We start from the raw sequence: 21046 nt of genomic DNA, 5'->3' as shown, positions 1-21046 counted from the left end.
TAATCAAACATTACCATTAGTCATAGAAAGATAAAAGGAAGGAATAAGATTAAACTATAGATCTAAATATTTGCAAATATAAATTATCTTGGCAAAATGATTCTAGAAGGAAGACACATACTGATATAAAGGAATTTTATTTTAATTAAGGAAAAGATTTAAGAGAAGAACACAAGGCAGTATCTTATAAAACAAAACTATATCAGAGGTACTTATGCTTGAGGAAATGAAAATGCTGTGTTTAATAATCTCTAAGCTCATGATACAGTGACACTTCACTTATCCAAAATTCAGTATGTAGCAGCATCAATTATATGGAAAAGACCTATAAACAAAGCAATGAAAAACACTGTCCTTGCTGAACCAAGGTTAAAACTGTGTATTAACCCTGCAGTGCATTGTCTGAACTGTTGTCCTCAGATAACTCTTTTAACATCTTTCTCCAGACTCTCAGAACTGCCAATAAATACTGGGTAATCTAGGACAAGTTGGATGACTTCCACCAAAGTTTTTTTAGTTGACTATCAGATCTTAACTAAATTAATCTGTGGTCTGTTTTCAGAAATGAAATTCTGTAATAATCCCAAAGTGGAAAATGGATTACTAACCCTTCTCTCTCTTTGAAAGTCATTGTTTACCAATCGTTTAATTTATCAGTGCTTTACAGACCAGTGATCAACACAAAATTAATTCAGTTTTAATGAGAGACAACCTGAGAACAAATAAGAATTATAGCAGTTAGACTCAGGGCCACGTTTCTTCAGGTCACCAGTGCCTTCTCTCTGTGACGTTACTCATTACCAAAGAGGAATCTTGGAACATTTTGCTGGTTGCTAAAAAAGTTCAAATGGCTGAGAATTTTTAGGGCTTTACCATATACATATTATATGGCTAGCACATATATCGTACTCCTTCTTCATCCCTAACACAGAGAAGTATGAAGAAAAGGAAACATAGAAACCCAATGGAAATGCACATGGACGTTAAATATGCTGCAGGCAGCAGAAAGTACTTCTGGAAATGTTCTATATCTGCTAGTTATATATTAGCCTCGTTTATAAATGCTTGTAAAGTTTTTTAAATCAAACATAATTTTGCTTAATGTAATTTGTAACAGGAATTAATTCAAAAGAACATAATGAATACCTTCTAGCATCAAACACATGTGAGATGATGCAAGAAAGTAAAACATGAATAAAACTGTTCTCATGGAGTTCACAGTTTAGTGGGAGGACATCCCACATGCAGATAAAGAGTGGTGAATACTCTAGAAGCATGAGGAGGACATGCAGGCGGGGCCAGCTTCATGGGCACACAGCCCTGCAGTTTGTGACAGGGCCCCAGGCTTAGAAGGGCCTGGCCGTTGGTTTAATGTTATGCTGTTGCCATTTGAGATTATTAATAATTTTTTAATGTGGTAAAATATACATAACATTTGCCATCATAAACAATTTTAAGTATATTAAATGAACATTAAGTTTGGCAGATATATACAAATTCAGGAATTTTTAATTGTTTATTCAATAAAATAAGGAAGCATTGGTTATGGAAAAATACATTAAGTTTTAAATGAGCACTAAGGTCAGTAATGTTTAAGTATATTCACATTGTTATACAACTGTCACCATCATCCATCTCCAGAACTCTTTTCATCTTGCAAAACTGAAACTCTGTACACATTAAATAACAACTCCCCATCTCTCCCTCCCCCCAGCACCTGGCAACCACCATTCTACTTTCTGTCTCTATGAATTTGACTACTCTAGGTACCTCATAGGAGTAGAAACATACAGTATTTGTCCTTTGGTGACAGGCTTATTTCATTTAGCATATCTTCAAGCATATGTTGTAGCACCTGTCAGAATATCCTTCCATTTTAAGGCCGAATAATATTCCATTGTATGAATATACCACACTGTGTTTATCCACTCATCATCGATGGGCACGTCAAGTGCTGCTCCAAGCTTCGCCATTAAGTAGACACTCAGTAAATGTTGATACCCTTTGTCTTTCTTTTTGGAAATAATCACTTCCTTGATTTACCTGCCTTGCTAGTCTGAGAGCTTCCCGATGGAAAGAACCGTGCCTTATCGGTCTTTGGCCCCAGTGTAGTTTCTGGGCTGGTAATTTTTCAGTAAACCTGCATTTAAAAAAAACTAATGTTAAACATAATTTTGAAAAGTTTTTATTGAGGTATAGTTGATTTACAATATTGTGTTAGTTTCAGGTGTACAGCAAAGTGTTTCAGTTATACATATACATATATATTCTTTTTCTAATTCTTTTCCATTATAGATTATCACAATATATTGAATATAGTTCCTTGTGCTATACAGTAAATCATTATTATCTGTATATTTTATATATAGTAATGTGTATCTGTTAATCCCAAACTGCTAATTTATCCCTCCCCTCCCCTTCCCCTTTGGTAGCTGTAAGATTGTCTTCTATGTCTGTGAGTCTGTTTCTGTTTTGTAAATGAGTTCATTTGTATTATTTTTTTAGATTCCACATATAAGTGATATCATATAATATTTGTCTTTGTCTGACTTACTTCACTTAGTATGATAATCTCTAGGTCCATCCATGTTGCTGCAAACGGCAATATTTCATTCTTTTTAATGGCTGAGTAATATTCCATCACATATATATACCACATCTTCTTTATACATTCACCCATTAATGGACACTTAGGTTGCTTCCATGTCTTGGCTATTGTAAATAGTGCTGCTGTGAACATTGGGGTGCATGTATCTTTTCGAATTAAGAGTTTTCTCCAGATACATGCCCAGGACTGGGATTGCTATATCATATGGTAGCTCTATTTTTAACATTTTGAGGAACCTCCATACTGTTTTCTATAGTGGATGCACTAATTTAAATTCCCACCAATAGTATAGGAGGGTTCCCTTTTCTCCACACGCTCTCCAGCATTTATTATTTGTAGACTTTTTGATGATGGACGTTCTGACTGGTGTGAGGTGATAACCTCATTATAGTTTTGATTTGCATTTCTCTAATAATTAGCAATGTTGAGTATCTTTTCATGTACCTGTTGACCATCTGTATGTCTTCTTTGGAGAAATGTCTATTTAGGTCTTCTGCCCAGTTTTTGATTGGGTTGTTTGTTTTTTTGATACTGAGTTATGTGAACGGTTTGTATATGTGAACTGTTTGTCGGTCACATCGTTTGCAAATATTTTCTCCCAGTCTGTAGGTTGTCTTTTAATTTTATCATTTCCTTTGCTATGCAAAAGCTTATAAGTTTGTGAAAATATATTTTTTTAACTCTTCCTCTTTTTTTAAAAAAAATAAATTTATTTATTTATTTTTGGCTGCATTGGGTCTTCGTTGCTGCATGCGGGCTTTCTCTAGTTGAGGTGAGCAGGGTCTACTCGTTGTTGTGGTGCGTGGGCTTCTCTTGTTGCAGAGCACAGGCTCTAGGCGTGCAGGCTTCAGTAATTGCGGCATGCGGGCTCAGTAGTTGTGGCTCACAGGCTCTAGAGCGCAGGCTCAGTAGTTGTGGTGCACCGGCTTAGTTACTCCGTGGCATGTGGGATCTTCCTGGACCAGGGATCAAACCCGTGTCCCGTGCATTGGCAGGCGGATTCTTAACCACTGCGCCACCAGGGAAGTCCTGTGAAAATATTTTTAATGAAAGTGTTTCTCATTTGGGGCTCAGCAGCATTCTTCCCAGCTGTGCTGCACTGCCCACTCTCCCTTGCTCTCTCTCTCTCTGAGATTTCCCCTTGAATCTTCCTGTTTTGGAAGAGCCATCTGATGATGGCAGTCACCCAGCACAGCAATGAGTGGAGAAGCCCTGAAGGACAGGTTTCGCCATGACTTGGTGAAACCTACCACCCCTCGCAAATGTCACTGTACGCTCTTAGCAGTCACACTGGCTTCTCATCCAGAACATAAGTGGTTCTTGGTCAAGTGGCACATTTGGCAGGAGCAGGCTGGATGGAGGGGGGTTTTTTTTGTTGTTAATTTAATTAATTAATTAATTTTTTGCTGTGTTGGGTCTTCTGTGTGAGAGCTTTCTCTAGTTGCGGCAAGTGGGAGCCACTCTTCATCGCGATGCGCAGGCCTCTCACTATCGTGGCCTCTCTTGTTGCGGAGCACTGGCTCCAGACGCGCAGGCTCAATAGTTGTGGCTCACAGGCCTAGTTGCTCTGCGGCATGTGGGATCTTCCCAGACCAGGGCTCGAACCCGTGTCCCCTGCATTAGCAGACAGATTCTCAACCACTGCGCCACCAGGGAAGCCCTGGAGAGGGTTTTTGAAGGCACCGTGGAGGCAGGCAGTAGGAGGTTCTGAAGTCCTGAGGGTGGGAAAGTTTCCAGTTGGCCCTCCCCTCCCCAAATGCTTTGTCAGTACTCAGTTTGCACATGTCACCAAAAACAATGAGCTGGGGAGATGGGAGGTGTCTTTTCAAATGTCGTGTCCCATGGGCTATGATGGATGGAATACAGTCAAATATTACCAACAATGTTCTTCATCCCAAGAAGCTATCGAGTTCATCTATGGCTTTGGAATGGCCTGCATTCAAATACTTTAGGGAAATGATACTCTGCATTCCTTTGAAGACACCTAGAAAGTGAGATTTCTCTGCTTCCTGTAGTCTTCCAGTCCCACAGTTTTTCAATCATGTCTATCCCATGAAGTAACCAATCTCCAAAGCGATGAAACTGACCTCAAATATGAGGACAATTATCATGTCCAAGCATCATGGCTCCAAACTCTGACTTTTCCATGGTCAACAGAACAGAGTGTCACTAGGTTTGGTATATATTAAAAAAAAAAAAAAAATCATGATATGCTACAAAGTGAATGGTCAGTTGTTACCTAGAGGTCACTGTGTAGAGGGTTTGCTGAGGATTGAAATACAAGATGAACCTTTACTGGTTTTGTTTTGTAGAAGTTATGCTAATATTAGCCTTGTGGGGTAAAGATGGGCTAGGAAAAATGAAGGCCATGCCTCAAGCTTGGGCACTTTAGCACACATGTGTCTGCTGATGAAGCATGTGGTCTTTTATGGAAGAGTCCTTAAGTGAAAGCAAGATTTCACCAATCAGAGACTAGCAGGCTCAGCTCTAGGTGCCCATTTCCCGCCCCCCAATACTAATTCTATTCCTGAATTCTCTGATGCAGTCACTTCTGAGTTGGGTGAAGCTTTTTCTTGTTCTCTAAATAGAGCAATGTTTTGTGTGCCCTAGGAGAAAAACTACAGTTAGAATCTAATGCTTCCAAAGGATTTGAACAAGGTTTAGTTTCCCTGTATACCAGCCTCTTTCCTGATTATTGTACGCACTTTTCATATGAGATCAATAGCACCTGAATCTCTTGACAGTAAAGGCCACCTTAAAAACTCAAAATATGTGTGGTATTTTAAAGAGCACCCTAGTTGTTTTAAAAACACAAACAATGTACACCACTGCGAATGTTTGGTCTTAGCTACCATTACAAGAGAAGGGAGGGGGTGTGTGTGTGTGTGTGTGTGTGTGTGTGTGTGTGTGTGTGTGTGTGTGTAAGGTGATGGAAAAGAAAGTCTGGGATTCATTAAAAACTAGGGTTTTTAATAAGTTCTGAAGTCATTGAAGGTTGTAGCTGGCTGAGGTAGTTATCACTCAGTGCTGATGTTCCTGGGTTAGGATTACTGAGAGCATTATAGTAGAGTAGCTAATCTTTTGTGGCCAGTACTGCTTGCCTGTGTTGATAAGTATGATTAACAACGGTAGAAGCCAAATACATAGGCAAATGCCTTACAGCTGCCAGGAATGCTCATGGCCACCCATGCATCACAGCAAAACGAGAAACAAGTTCAGGATCCTAGTATGCCTGAGCCTTTTAGATAAGTATGCTTCCAAGTTCGGTTTTGAAGTTGGTTTCAATCAAATCCTGTAGAGCTCTTGTTAGAAAGCAGTCAGATAGGAGCCGAAAAGTGAGGAACGTGCTTTTGGTTTGCAAGGTTGTAAAAGGATGCTGCTCATGACAATTTCAGAATCTACTTTAGGTCTGCTTTTGTTCTGAAAATTCAAAGCGAACTGTAAAAAGATCCGAGACTTTTAATTTTTCTAGAAATTTAATTGCATGAAAATGCACATGCATCAAAAATTGTGTAATCCAATTTATGATGGTAACCCTGAATAAAAGCCAAAACTCTAGGCTACGTACAAATTGAGCGAGGCAATGATAGGTGACATCTTCAAAACAGTGGAAGAAATCCAGTTTAGAAAGTGATCAGCCTGACCTGTCATGTGAGCAGGGGCTTTGTTCCTCCAACTGCAGCTTCATTGTTGCTTCCATTAGCATCATAATTAAAGCAGGCCTCTGTGTTTCACCCAGGGATTCTGGATTTTTCCACCCAGAATTAAAGATAACACCATCTAAAATGTAAACCAGTATAATAAGGTTAAGGGTTAGTAAACAGTAGGAGTGAAAGGAAAAGACAAGCATGGGATTAGGGTAGACAATCCTGAAGCATACTGGTACCAGTTTCCAAGAGGCAAATCCATTCTTGCAGAATTGTCATGTACACTATGCGTGAAGTTGGCATCGCCCCAGCAGGTAGTGTATACTTTCTGCCCTCCTGTTGACTTTCTCTGGTCTCAGCTGATGAATGCCAGAACTTCGTATACCTTTCCTACCACAAGAGTGCCAAAGTAGGTTCCATTTCTTGGCAACAGAAACCACAAGCCAGCTCTCTAGAGCCTCAGATTTGTAGGAAAGTTGTTGCTATGATAAAGATTCTTTTTTTCATAGCTTATATCCTTCTGAGCCTGCTTTTGTGAACAAAGTTATTCTTGCACCACATGATTTTGTTTTCTCCATTTTCAATACAACTTTTCAATGCACAGTCGACTTTTTGCTGACAAGATTTTTCCCCCTATTACTCCCTCTTTTTTTCTAGGTAATGTAAACCAAAAGTTTATAACTTTTGGAATTTTACAAATATTGAAGTAGAAATCCTACATGTACAGTGGAACATCACATAGATAAGGCAGTGCTGACATTTTTAAACTGTACCTGATGTGGAATTAAGTTCTTATCATTTGAATTCCATGTACAGTTGTCATTGCTCCTTCAGTTCACTCAGAGCCCAGCTGCTGCAGATGTGCAGTCAGGCTTTTATTATGTAATCTTTTCAGATAAAGAAAGTTAAAAAAAAAAGAAAAAAAAATCAGAGTCAGTAATCCAAGTAGCCAAGCCAGTTACCTGGATTTGCTTCAAAATGAGAATATATCAGAGATGGGGGTAGATTGCTTCCACCTGAAAACATAACAGCTTCACAAAACTTTCCATGTTAAACAAGACTTACAACAAAGAAAAAATTTATAATTTTATAATGAAAAGTAATTTTTCCCCAGAGAAAGAAAAGGGATTAACGGTAGTAGAAATTATATGATCTATCTATCTATCTATCTATCTATATATTTTTTTTACATGTTTAGGAATATTAAATGCTAGAAAAGGGATTTGGGGAGAGTTTGTTTTTAGAGCACAATATAAATTCGGGTTTGTTTGGTTTTCAACATTACCTGGAATATTTGCTACTGAAATTGTGTTGGAGACACACACAGTATCCTGAGAACCTGAAAACCACAAGTTGCAACTTGAAAATGGGCTCCATGACCCCAGAGACTGTGGGAAGTCGCAGAGCCCTCACTGTGCACGCCTGCTCCTGCCTGTGCCTGTCTGCAGGACCCCTGCAAACTAGCACACGTGGCTGCTAGCTTATGCTCCGAGGACACGTGCACCCAAGCAACTCAATATCCAGATCTGGAAGTTCGACATTTCCATTGCCATAAGTAAGAGAAACTCAACAGTAGAAGGTGGTAATTATTTTCTGCTTAAAATGCAGTAGAAGAAAGGCAGGCATACTCCAGATACCTGTGTGCATGTTAGAAGGACAGTCTGTCACCCGCAGCAAGTAAAGGAATTGAATTACACTCAGTTAATTTTTTAACTTATGAGTTTGTGTTTTCACTCATTCATCCATCTATTCTTCCATACTGCCCAGGATGTAAAACTTAGGAAAGGAACAGAAGGGACAGGTCTGTCAAGTGACCCACCCAGAAAAGCGCAGGCGTGTTTCTGACTCCATTTTGGAGAAGTGCTGCTTCTTTGGTCTGGCCTCCCTGGTACCAGACTTTTGACTAAATAGTCACTGGGGTTCCATTGGATTAAGCCTAGTAGCTTTCTTATTGGTTCATCTGAAGATATCCAAGACTGTTAAGTGGACAAAATAAGTCTTTGGATAATACATATAATATGATTCTATTTGTGTAAGAATAATTATCTCATGGGTGTGCAGTATGGGTATATGTACATATATGTAGAAACATATGTGTGTATATTTTACACATATAAAATATGTGTATGTAAATATTACATATACATAAAATGTTATACATGTATATTACATATATATAAAGTTTGGAAAATAGACACTAAACTGTTAATAGTGATTACCTCCAGAGAGGGAAGTAGATTTAGGAGTTGGGGATATAAATGGGACTTTTGTTTGAATTTTTAAAATGAGCATTATTTGGTGTAATTAAAATATTTTAAAGAAAAAATATTTAAAGTTTACTTTTATTAGTTATTAAAATGTATTAGATAGTCTTTGATTTTACTTTGTGAGGATAACAAAAATTTACTAAAAGCGAATGAACCTATACTGCAGGATGAGACCTTTATTTTCATATTATAATTATATTCATAGCATAAAGCAAATAATGTGTAGTACATTTGGGTTTTTTTGGTGTTTTCTTGCGGTACACGGGCCTCTCACTGCTGTGGCCTCTCCCGTTGCGGAGCACAGGCTCCGGACGCGCAGGCTCAGCGGACATGGCTCACGGGCCCAGCGGCTCCGCGGCATGTGGGATCTTCCCGGACCGGGGCACGAACCCGCGTCCCCTGCATGGGCAGGTGGACTCTCAACCACTGCGCCACCAGGGAAGCCCTGTGTAGTACATTTCTGATGTGTTTTTTCTAGTTTCTTTTTGCCAAGAAATTGGTGAATTACTTAGAATTCAAGATCTAAACCAGATATGACCAAAAGAAACATCTTTGTCCTGGGCTTTTTGGTGGAGCAAACTTTGAACTTTTGCTGACCTGTGGGTTCCATGCCCCATGCTGTCTTTATTAGTGAACAAAAATGGTCAGATTGGTCCAGCACAACTCTTAGGTTCTTTTTTGCCCGATAATGGTAGCCAAAGAACTTTTGAGGCGAAAGAGGGTCAACTACTCTCCCCCAAACCTCACAACCAAGTCATACTGATAACTCAATGTAGGAACAAATTCTGTCAGGTATATAGACATTTATTAACAAGCAAACACCCCTCCCCCAAGATAAATCGATTCGTGTAACTTGTGTGTAAGCTTCAAGGAGTCCCAGCTCTTCACTTTCCTTTTAGATGCTCAACCACAGCCTTACATAAAAGATTCAAAAGAGGCTTGAGGCAAACACCCAGATTCCAAAAACAGATTGTCTCACCCTTATAGCCTGCATCAGGCAAGCAGAATCTTCTAGAAGTCATGGCTGTGGAAGTGAGCTAAAATTATCAAATTGGTTGTGCACAACTCTTAGGTTCTTTTTGGTAAATAAGGGTGGCCAAAGAAGCAAGTTTTGAGTTAAAAGAGGATCAGCTACTACTCTCACTAAAACCTTATAACCAAATCATACTGATTACATGTGTAGGACTATTTAGGGATTTAGACTAGGACATTATCACCAGAGGTGCAGGTAAAGGTCTTACTGGATTTTTACACCGAAATACTTTGAGCCAGTCTGTACTTTTGAACACCTTAAGTCCACCAAGCATGCTAGGCAACGTAACAATTTTCACCAGTTGAAACCCATTTTTGACACTCAGAATGGTAGCTGGAGATTGTTGATGGAGAGATGGTACCAGCAGGGTTTGTAACAGCCAATTCTGAAGTTCAGCCTCCCTGTTTAGAAAGCCAGCTAGATTGTCTCAGGCTTTGAATGCTTCATCATATACTAGCAGCACCGGGGTTATAGCTTTACCTATGTAACACACATGTAACATCAACCATATATACTCAAGTACTTTAAAGTAAATTACAGATGAGTACTGCAATTAGCTCTTCTTACAGAGGATTCTGTTTCTTGAATTGCAATTAATCAGATTCAACCCTTTAAGTGTAGTTGTATTCACCTATATTTTAAAATTCTCACTATGGAATGATAGATAACACCTATTGAATGTTTATGCCATGCTCTGTTCCCAGCATTTTACATATATTAACCCACTTAATCTTCACAACACCCCTAAGAGTTGTACTGTTGTTATCCATTTAACAAGGAGGAATCTCAAGTAACTTGTCCATGCTCACACAGCTTGTACCTGGCAGAGTCAAGATTAGAACCCAGGCATCTGGGACATGAAGTTCAGTTTTTTCACTGCATGGAAGAGAGAAAATACTCTAGACCATGAAGCCATACTGCCCTCACCAGCTGCGAGATCCTACTTTTAATTTGCTTTGCACAAATTCTGCACACGAGGCAAATCGTCTGTATGTTAAGTTAGAAAGGCTCTTCCCATGATGTGCTGCATTCCACTTTAGAGTCCCCATTTTCTCAGTATGTTTTCCTCTCAACAGAGCTGATGAGAAATGTTTAATCGTCAGGCCTGGCTCTGTGCAAAAAGAGAAAACGAAATCCCCGAGGAGCCATATCCATTCCCTTTTGGATCAATGCAGTCCCCTTTCAAACAACACACAGCTGCCATAGACCCCCAGGGTCTGCTGTTGAAGTTTCACACCCCTTCTGTGAGGCTGGACTTTACTTCTTGTATGTGATCATTAAAGATGTCTATGGTCGAAAAGAAGGGAGTTGATGATTGAAGTATCAGTCCCTAGCTTAAGGATTACAAGACTGAGGACCAGCAGATCAGGCCTAAGTGCTATTGCTGTGCTTCATGTATGCACTTGCACGGTACTTACCCCTGGGCATGGATATTGCTTGTGATGCTTAGCTGGCCCCTTATGCCCAGGGTTTGATAAAAATGGGAAGCTTCAGATGTCGTGCCATTTGCTTTGCCAGCTGGTATAATCCTTAAAAACATTTTTGTCCAAAACATGGATGGTGTTCCTTTTCAATTACTGATTTGCCCAGGCACATGGGGATTGGGCTTTTGACCGTAAACATGGGCAGGGGTGGATTAGGCAGGTTTCTGGCATCTTCAAGTTGATGGTTGTGAGCAAAGCTGACACATACATAAGGGTAGGTTATACAGTGCACAGCCCTAGGTTGACCTGGTTCTGGGGAATACAGGTGCCAGTTTGAAAGTAAAATCCAAATCCTGAGGTCCCCACCCAGTACTCATTCCACTCCCCAATATTTTCCTTCTTTTGCCATAAATTCACTCCTTGCCTACAACTTCTCTCTCTTCTACACATATTCCTTAACCACTGACAATCTGGTGCCTATCACCAGCCTATATCAGCTTACATCAGCTTTCCTGTAACTGCATATATATTTTAAATGCCTGCATATAGAAGTTCATTATATGAATGTACCTTAATTTATTTGTAAGTTCCCTATTGGTGGGCACTAGGTAGTTTGCAATCTTTGGCGATTACGAACAATGCTGAAATTAAAACTTGTATTTGTTTGTATATCTGTCTGCAAATATCTCCAGGAAAAATTGCTTAAAGTGGGATTTGCTTTGACTCCTTTCCTTTGACTCTCTTACCTATGCAGCTGCCTCTAGCACCCTTCCTTTTTTTTCCCTCATCCTCCAAGTTCGAGTATTTATGACCTCTGGCTTAAATTATTACAGTAGCCTCCTGAGTGGGTCAGTCTGCCTACCCTCTCCTTTATAATCCATCCTAAATATGGTTTCTAGATCTCACTGTTCAGATTATGTTACACTTATGCTCAGAAACTTCCATGATCACTGATTGAACTTAGTATTCACTCCCCACACCCCCTCCCAGCATTCAAGACCATACCACAGTATGGTTCCTCCGTGTTGCTGGAGTCTCATACCCCATGGTTCTCCCACACGTTCCCTATGCTTTAGCAGAACCAGGTGGTTCACTATTTCTGGAGCTTGCCTTGCTCCTGTCTCTGTGCCTTCGAGCTCACTCTTTCCTGTAGGAGTGTCCTTCTCTTTGAAGTGTCCTCCCTCACCTCTGCCCATGCAAATCCTTCCCAAACTTTAATGCTACCACCCTAGTCATGTTTTCTGGATTCTCCCACCCCCATTCCCTAAACTAGATGTGACCTTTCGGCCTTGAGCCCCCAGCTGCACTCTTCCTTTCCCCCGCTGTTCTCATATCCTGTTTTGGATTGTAATCCTTTGTGCCATGGTAAACCTGCTGCTGGAAGCATGTATCTGAGGTGCCTAGTAGAATGCCTTGCACATTGTAGGTTTAAAAGAGTATTCATCAGGTTAGATCTTCGCAGTTGGCAAATTCTCTTACCCCAAACTGGTACCATTTTTCAGTTTGTGGGAAAGAGATCATACACCCAAAGACATTATGAAAGTACATTAACTTTGCAGTGTATTCAGTCGAGAACTCAGAAACGCACTGGCAGTGAGGAAGCAGGCGGCGTAAGGGCAGGAGCACATCTCATCCGCCTTTTCTTACCGTTGGTGGCGTCCACAGCTGCCCTTGACCCAGCCCACGTGCAACAGGGCTCCTCTGGATTTGGAAAGCTTCCTTCTTGCCAGCCATAGCAAACAAGGACTTTCATCCCCTATTAGGAAGAATTCACCCTAACAATCCCCGTACTTTCATTAAAGGGATGTTTACCAACATCGTGGTTCTTGACTCAGGCTCATTGTCAGCAGATGACATTCTCATGGGAGGAAGTGAGGAAGGGGAGATGGTTAGGGGTGAGTGTAGAAAGCGGGACCAGATCAGGGGTCCACAAACGAAGCTCCTCTCTTTCCAGTGACCCAAAAAGCCTCTTTCCCTACAAAGCCCAACCTCACATTTGACAGAACTGGAAGGACACACAGGTAGTCTCAGCCTTGAAGAATCAGATTTTCCAACTTCAACCGTGGGCTTCTCATAATCATCTACAGTTCCTCCTTTACAGTGAGTGGCTCTATCTAGCTCGGTTTCTCATTTATTCAACAGACACCAATTGTGTATGTCCTTGCTCTTAAGGGACTCACAGACAAATGACAGATGACGGTTCCAGGATTCTTCTGTGAAAATGTGGAAGGAGAACTAAGGTTTCAGACTTACTACTCAACCCCGCCCTGACCAATGCTCACCATGTATGCCCTCACGATAGAGTTCAGATGTTCAAAATCTGTTACTGTTATCCTCAGCGTGCACTTTATACCCTGCACTTTATTCCCAGAATTCTTTATCTTTAGCTTTCCTTATCACAGGCAGTGGTATTTTGTTTGGTACCATCCTTTGCCAGATTAAATATTTATACTTATTTAATATTCTCTCTGTTGTTGAAAAGAATAATATAAAAGTTGAATAATAACAACACAGTATTTTATCATCTTAATTTAATTTTGAAATCACCTGTCAGGTCTCCAGAGCTTTACTCTGTGCTTTTCGTGTTCAAGGACACTGTTCAAGAAACAAAACTGAGACTTGAATCCAGTCTTCTGACTCTGGATCCTAGTGCAGTCTTCAAATCCTTAGCCTGGTTTTAGTAGCACTCACATAGCTATTTGCAATAAATGTGCAGCCTTTCTACCTGATAAGGTTTGACTACTGTTGACTGTGCAGAATATGTAAGCCTAAAAATGCACGCTGTGTGCTAAAGATTTACAAAGCAGACTGGTGTTACACAGTCAGCTCTACTTGGTAGAGCAGTCTTCTCTCATCTAGAACCTGAAATGCATCCCATACCTTCTCTTGATTCACCAAGTTCATCGGTAGTATAAATATCAGCCAGTCCTGTCGCTTAGGGGGTGTAATGTCATCTGAATGTGAATAATGACCTCTGTTTTAGGATAGAAAGATACAAGTACACCAATTTTATAATGTCCTATTTTGGTGCTTTTTCTTTTTCCATTTTCTCCTTGGAATCAGTTTTCATAATTTTAACATGCTAAAAATTATTCTGTCATGGGTGCATGCTTGCGTGTGTGTGTGTGTGTTTCAGTCATGGGCATCTTCTTTTGAGTGTCATTACATAGAAAAACCTAAGGCTGGTTAAAATGCTTCCTCCTGTCCTGTGAAGTTTCAGGCCATGTTACCATGGGATTTATTATATAACCTACACACTTGGCACTGGCATGGGGGGACCTTAGGCAAGGATCACCGCCCCCCCTTGGTTTGTGACAGACTGGCAGCTTTTTCCTCTAGTATGTGCCATAGCTACAGAGCCAGATTTTAAGGAGAGGATTTATAGGAAATCCAGCTGTGAGTTTTCGTTTTTTTCTCTTAGAGCTGGAGGCGGGACCAAGACCAACCTCAAACCAGGCACACCATTGATCAGGCTAGAATGATGTGGAACAGTCTCACAGACAACAGCTAAGCACAGGGGAAATATTAGCTGGCAGAGATAACGAACAGGAAACACTCAGTGACAGATGCACCATCTGTCAGTTTCAGAGAAGCGATTTTCAAGAAAGCAGAAAATGAAATGAAGAAGAGAGTGGTTTTGTTTCAAAGGTACAGCACAGCCTAAGGACGTTTTAAACAAAGTGAGTTTGTATTCCATAGAAGAGGTTCTGGCCGCTGGGTAAGACAACAGTTACTTCCTATTTGTACTGAGAGTTTTGTTATTGATACATAAAGTTTTCTTTGTGGTGTACTTGATATTTAGAAGGACAATCTTTTAACAAGAACTTGATTTAAAATTTAAAGCAGTGCCTCTCATTTTAATTTTTCACTTTAAAAACATTTGAAAGTTACAGTAAGATACTTATTTACTCTTATTTAACCTCAGAGAATTGCTTTTATCTCAGTTAGACTATAGATATTGATATTAGACTTTTTTCTTATTTTTTTGAACTGTGGGCAAAATTACCTGTATTTTTCCTCAAAGGCAATTTAGTAAGAAAGTACCCATCTCTCAGATTTAAGACGCTGGCAGAAAATGCTGTCTATTGGATATTTAATTCCCTGAGATTGGTTATATAAATAGCCATGAATATGACCTAAACTTCTACATGCCTTTCCTAATAATGTTATTGTGTTGACATAGTTTTTAAAGGAGGCTGCTTCTGGATCTTCTTTATAAGCTGCCATATAAAACAATTCTGCTGTGTATGTTTAATACATTTCCAAACGTGTTAGTTTTAAAACAAAGTTGGACTTGTGCTGTTTGTTGTTGTATTTTACATCTAAGAGGTCATATGTTTTATTAGTCTGGGATTGGTCTAATTCTGAAGAAATCTAAAGCAGTGATTTGGAATGATAAGCTTATGTGAGCAATAGCAAAAAGTTTTGAGGTGGATCACAGGAGCCCCTGTATTAGAAAAAGGCAATTCTCTTACAATTTACACAGTCAAAAGGGGACTTATTTTGCATCTGCGTTAGCAAGCTCTCTAGTCCAAACCAGAAGTGGAAGCACTGGCTGTAAGCTTGCAAAACCACTCAGTGTTATGGCCCAATATGGATGTCAGAACTTTGTAGCATGTGTGGGAAAATGGCTGCAGTCCAACGTCTGGAATCATTTATCTTCTGGGAGAGTCTAGAAGACAACTGTTTTATGCATTTTACAGAAATCCTTGCTGATTGATTTCATTTACATAGAGCAAGCGCAGTGACTGATGGTGGAGCAACTACAAGTGGGGGAGAAGTATTGATCTATTTCTGCTTTTCCTGACATCCAGGTCTCATTAGTGTTCCTGGCACCTTTGAATGAGATTGTGCCATTACGAGCAACCATATTGTTTCTACAGGGCCCTTTCCACGCATTTCATCGTAAATGCCACATTGATGTCTTTTCTTATTGGGGGAGTCAGAAACTGAAAGTTGAACATTTTGTCTTATTGTATTTTCAGAAGTCTAACCTGTTTCCTATAATCTAGATTTGAAGAATGAGATGAAGAAAATATCAGTAGGCAGGGTTCTCCGTAGGCTCACTGCAACTTACGCAGTCAGTTAGAGATGTGTGCGAGATGGTCTCTCTGAAATTCTGGAACATACTCTTCCTGATGTGTAGACTCGTATCTGTGTGTGAGGGAGGGTATCAGATACGCCAGCCAGTATATTCTGCGAGAGCTAAACTCACATGTGCTGACATATGCTGACGTGTGACAGAGTAGCATCCAGACCTGTTTTTCTAATGTGGGAAAGAATATTTGCCAATTTCTGACAATACCCATGTCAAACCTGATGAAGACGTTTTGAATTTATTGCAAGGACCAAGGTAACAGTCAGAAGCCTTGGATTTCAGCCACTACCCTGTGCTGCCTACCGTGGCAACCTTGAGGAAGAGAGCTAACCTTTTAATAAATCAGTTTCACTGCTTAAAAATATAGTGAATAAGTCTAGCCATCTCTTTGACTTCCAGAGACATTTCAAATGTCAGCAAGATATTTATAATGTGTCTTGCACTGTTAGTTTTTAGTATATATGTCATTTTTAAAGTTGCCTCTGTTTCCTTAGACTGAAAAAAGCTGAAGAATTCTGGGTCACTGAAAACAACATCCTATAATCTTACACAGTAGTACTTTTGTTTGCAGCAGCCTACTCTTGAAGGTACTTGTACTCATCTCTTTTCTCTATGTGGAATTATCCTTTGATTTTATCATCACAATTCCTGGCATTGGGAAATACCAGGAATTCCCTCAAATAGGTTGAAGTTGTAGAAGTTGGGCTAAAATTGGTGCAGCACTGCTTTGATCTAGTATGTTTAAATATATATAATTTTTTAAAGTTCCTAATATAGGGAAATGGATGGTAGTGCAAATTAAGTTACCTAATATTTTCTAACATGTTATGTATACATATACACCGTATTTAAATAAATACATGCTTATCTTCATATAAGGTATAGAGATATGTCTATAGAGAGAGAAAGAGAGAGGAGAGCATCTTTCCAAAATATTCTAATAAAAACAACAGTATATAAAATATTAAAAGTAAAAGATAGGAGCCATTAGTGTGTTTTCATTTTAAACCATATTCATTTGAAGTGATAAACATGGTAGCAGGTTAATATAGTGCAAACAGCATCAGAAGTCAGAAGTCAGACCTGCCAATCTCAGTGGCCAATACACCACACTCCAAACAAAACCATCCCCCTGGGCACCATTCACTGAGTTGTTGAAGCACAGCTGCCTGCACTCAACTGTGTTGACCTTGGGCAAGTCACTTAACCTCACTGACTCGTAGTTCTTCTGCTGCAATATGAGAATAACAATGTATGAGAAAAAAAAAAAAGAATGTATAAGAATGTTTACCTTACCACATAAGGTTGTTGTGGAGGTCAAATGGCATAATATGTGTGAAAACACTTAGAAAACTTTAAAGTCACTTGTTCGCTTCCTGGAATATTCCTTTCCTCTCTTCCTTAACAAATCCTGCTCATCATTCAGAGGCTTCTCTTGACCCTCTTCTGATCTCCTCCCTCTTTCGAACCCCTAGAGCCCTTCATGGAGAGAACTAATCAGTGTACCATCATGTACCTCCTCCCCCTCCCACCGATTTGACCCTGACGCTTCCACACCTCCATGCTCCGCTCATTCCACTCCCGGTCTCCACTATATACTTTCTCTACTACTTTTTATCGTTCTTTTCATCCTCCAAAGCAGCTTTAAACATTACCAGCCTTTGAAGCCTTCCCTAATATTCTTCCTCCGTAGAGTCAGAAGCTTCTTCGTTCATGGTTCCCATAGTATAACTTCTGATGGAGTTCTTATCTTCTACTTCATTCTTTATTTACATATCTCTCTCCCTTTGTAGGCTCCTCAGAGACAGGGAAAACCCCATGTTTCTTTGTTTCCCTGGTGGTTACCATAGTTTCTCATAAGTGGTTGGTGTTCAAGCAATGTCTGTTGAATGAATGAACAACATTATACAGAATGTACAAGTGTATACAGAATACAGTCTTTCTGTATCTTTCTGAAAATATTATCTAGTTCATGGTATACTATAATCACACACCTTTTGGGACAGAGTCTGGGTACCCATTTGTGTGTCTGGAATAATTTGACCATTAGAGTGTAATAGCATATAGACTGTTTTAGGCTGTTTTAGTTTTTAGAAAAACTGTGTGTGCCATCACCAGTAGACAAATGGTTAACCTACTAGTCCTATCTAAGCCCTACTAATTACACTTAGCTAGCTAAAAATTGAAACTGTCGATCAACTGTCTCTGTTTGGAGAGAGCCTTGATTTATCTGTGGCAAGATATGTTTTAAAAAGAACATATAGCCATCTTTTTGAAAAAGCAGTTTGGCCGCATTTATGAAAACCCTCTCATCCAGTAAATCCACTTCTAGGAAATTATCCTAAGGAAGTGGTTTAAAACAAACAAACAAAAAAGTAGATGAAGCCTTCTGAACAAAGATAGTTAACATGGTATTATTCATAAATAATATGAAAAATGGCAAATAAGACACTGGCATTGTTTTAATAATCATAATAAAGTTTTTAATAATCAGGGGGTTGCCTGATCAATTATATATAATTGTATTGACCTCAATGCTGCCTTTTTTAGATTCTTTGCAAAGAATCAGGGTATACTTGAAGCAATCAAGTTTCAACTTCTTACCAGGCTTCCAATTTTACCATTCTTCCTTTCTTTAATTTAGAAAATGTTGAAAATAAGGTAACCTTTGAGGCCAAAGTTTTAAAACTCTCTAAGGAAACAATAATCATAGCATTCGGAGAGGCCTAAAAAGCCTGTCTTATCCATTTTTATTAAAAAAATAGACTGTGACTGACAGAGATGGAAATTTTAATGGTTGAACTTTTTTGTTCAACTGATTTTAAAAACAGTTAAGAAGGGAGAACTTGAGTCTACGTGTTAAATGACTCTGAGGAAAACTATGTAAATTGTGGAAGCTTTTTATAATGCCTCATTTAATCTCCTTTTACAGGGAATAACTGGCAGAAGTAAAGCCATTTTATCATAATAGTTTCTGCAAGTTATATCAGGAAAAACCACAGGAATACTGGAAATAATCTTCTATCAAATCAGGGTCGTGTAGTCAGTTGAACACTGAGCTGAATTAGAAACACCACTCTGTGTTTTACAGCCTCACCAATAAATTGGTCAGGGGGCCTCACTGCTGAGATCTACCGTCCATCGCTTGCCTCTTTGTTCAAGAGGGAGGGTTTTCTTTTTTCGTTTCTTGGGATAATCCTTGAAATGCATCCCCACTAATAATGCCACTCCCTGGTAAAGAAGCCAGAGCAAAGGACTGCTGGTGGGTGGAACGTTTCCTTAGTGGGCCTGGCCATCTTGTCTTAAAAGGGCAAAGAAGCATGTGACTTGTTTAAAGACATTTCTAAATGGTCCTGTTGGGCATACTGCCCAATAAGTAAGGCAAGTCCCTGCTTCAGAGCGCTCATTGTGTAAATGGTGAAGGAATGCCAGCTTCAAACATGAATACAAACACAGTAATACGTAGGCAAATAAATCCCCACACGGACTGCAACCAAGCCCAGGAGTAATGTTAGAGCGTCAGGTCGGGGGTGGAGGGAGCCGAGGAAAGTGAAGTCCTGGGGGGTTTACCTTCCAGGAAATCTAAATCTTCATAATCAGGGAAGCTCCTTGAAGTGGCCTCCTTCCTAGTCAAGTTGTGAAAGAGTGAGGAGAAGCACCTTCCCGGGGCTGGCGTGGTAGTTTATGCCTTGGGAGTGGCTTCTACACACGGGGGTGAAGGTGGTGGGTTTTGTAGCCTGAGCTGAGCCGAGCTGGTTGTCTGAGCTAGAGGTGAATGAGAGAGCCAGCTGCTCGAATCCCCAGCCCAGGGAGCTCTGACAAGACGCCAAGGAAGGGCCTGAGTGCAGCCAGCAAACCAGAGGGGAGGGAGTTCAAGGCGGGAGTACCCTTCCCCTTCAGCCTCTGCAGAGGGGCCTCCAGGAGACCCGTTACTAGTTCTCTACTCCCCACAAGAGAACAATGATTTAGAACAATCTCCTGAGAACTACTGTTCTTTCCACATGTGCCTATTATCCTGCATACTGGACCGTTTGTACTGGGCCTGGCCAGGGAGCAGCTATATACATTACGGACAGGCCTGGGGAGGAGAAACCCAGCAAGCAGATGAGATACCCTTGAATTAACCCTAAATTACTCCACGAACAGAAGTAACCCTTATGTAACATGGAGGCATTCTGACTGGTTTTCTTTGGGCCTTGCAAATACTTGAATAAAACCACAAAATGGTTAAACAACACTAGTGGGTACTCAGTTTAAATAAAAGCAGTTTGTTTTTAGCTGAGGATCAAACTCCAAATTAAGTGACCTCTCTGTGCCAGGCATTACAGCAGAGAGAAATAAGATATCCATAGGTTTAGAGTTTACTGTTAAAGTTTCCTACTTTATGATGGTTTAAGCTACAATTTTATTTTTCTTTTCAGTCTCCCTGACATCCACTGATTTGGTATTGGTGTATTACTTCTATAAAGGATCTAAATGCCTATCTTACTACAATTCTCTTGTCTCAAAATCCACAGCTAGTGACATTGTGTATTTAATTTCAACAAACATTTATTGATAATCTACTACATGTGAGAAACTGTGAAAAGAAGATGGGCCTATAATGCCTGTTCGAGGATGTTATAGTCCCATCTTGGGGGCAGATATGGACACAATTGGAGGGAGAATGACTTTTATACTAATTAGAGTCATAAGGCAATGCACTATGGAGCACACGTTTAAATCTAATTGGAGGAATGGGAAAGCTTCGTGGACAATATGGCATTTGAGCATGGCCTCGAAACACCAATAGATGTTAGTTGAGGGCAAAGTAGGAAACAGATATTCAGAGACAAAAGGATATATGTCAGAAAACACGAAGACTTTAAAGTGTTGTATGTGTTCAAGAATGAATACAGGGTCCCTCAGCGTGCCCAGCATGACTAGACTTCAGGGTGTATGGGGAGACAGCTGCATCGGGAAATGGGGC

At 39.9% G+C, this 21046-nt stretch overlaps 1 protein-coding gene across 4 annotated transcripts in view; it reads left to right on the top strand.

Annotated features, from left to right (window-relative positions):
• The window catches only part of STARD13 (StAR related lipid transfer domain containing 13), a 383288-nt gene that overhangs the window by 256860 nt on the left and 105382 nt on the right, over positions 1-21046 (top strand). The window contains exon 1 of one of the 4 annotated variants that reach the window (XM_032611029.1): positions 14602-14697. The exons of 2 other annotated variants lie outside the window; for them this stretch is intronic. The gene's annotated coding sequence lies outside the window, so the exon portion shown is untranslated. Of the gene's footprint in view, positions 1-14601; positions 14698-21046 lie in introns of those variants that run through there. One more of the 4 variants, XM_032611031.1, reaches the window with a different exon arrangement.

The sequence above is a fragment of the Phocoena sinus genome, chromosome 18 (assembly GCF_008692025.1).
Source record: "Phocoena sinus isolate mPhoSin1 chromosome 18, mPhoSin1.pri, whole genome shotgun sequence".
In the NCBI taxonomy this organism is placed as follows: Eukaryota; Metazoa; Chordata; class Mammalia; order Artiodactyla; family Phocoenidae; genus Phocoena; species Phocoena sinus.
Note: the sequence above shows the minus strand (reverse complement) of the source record. Positions and strands in the feature narration are given on the sequence as shown.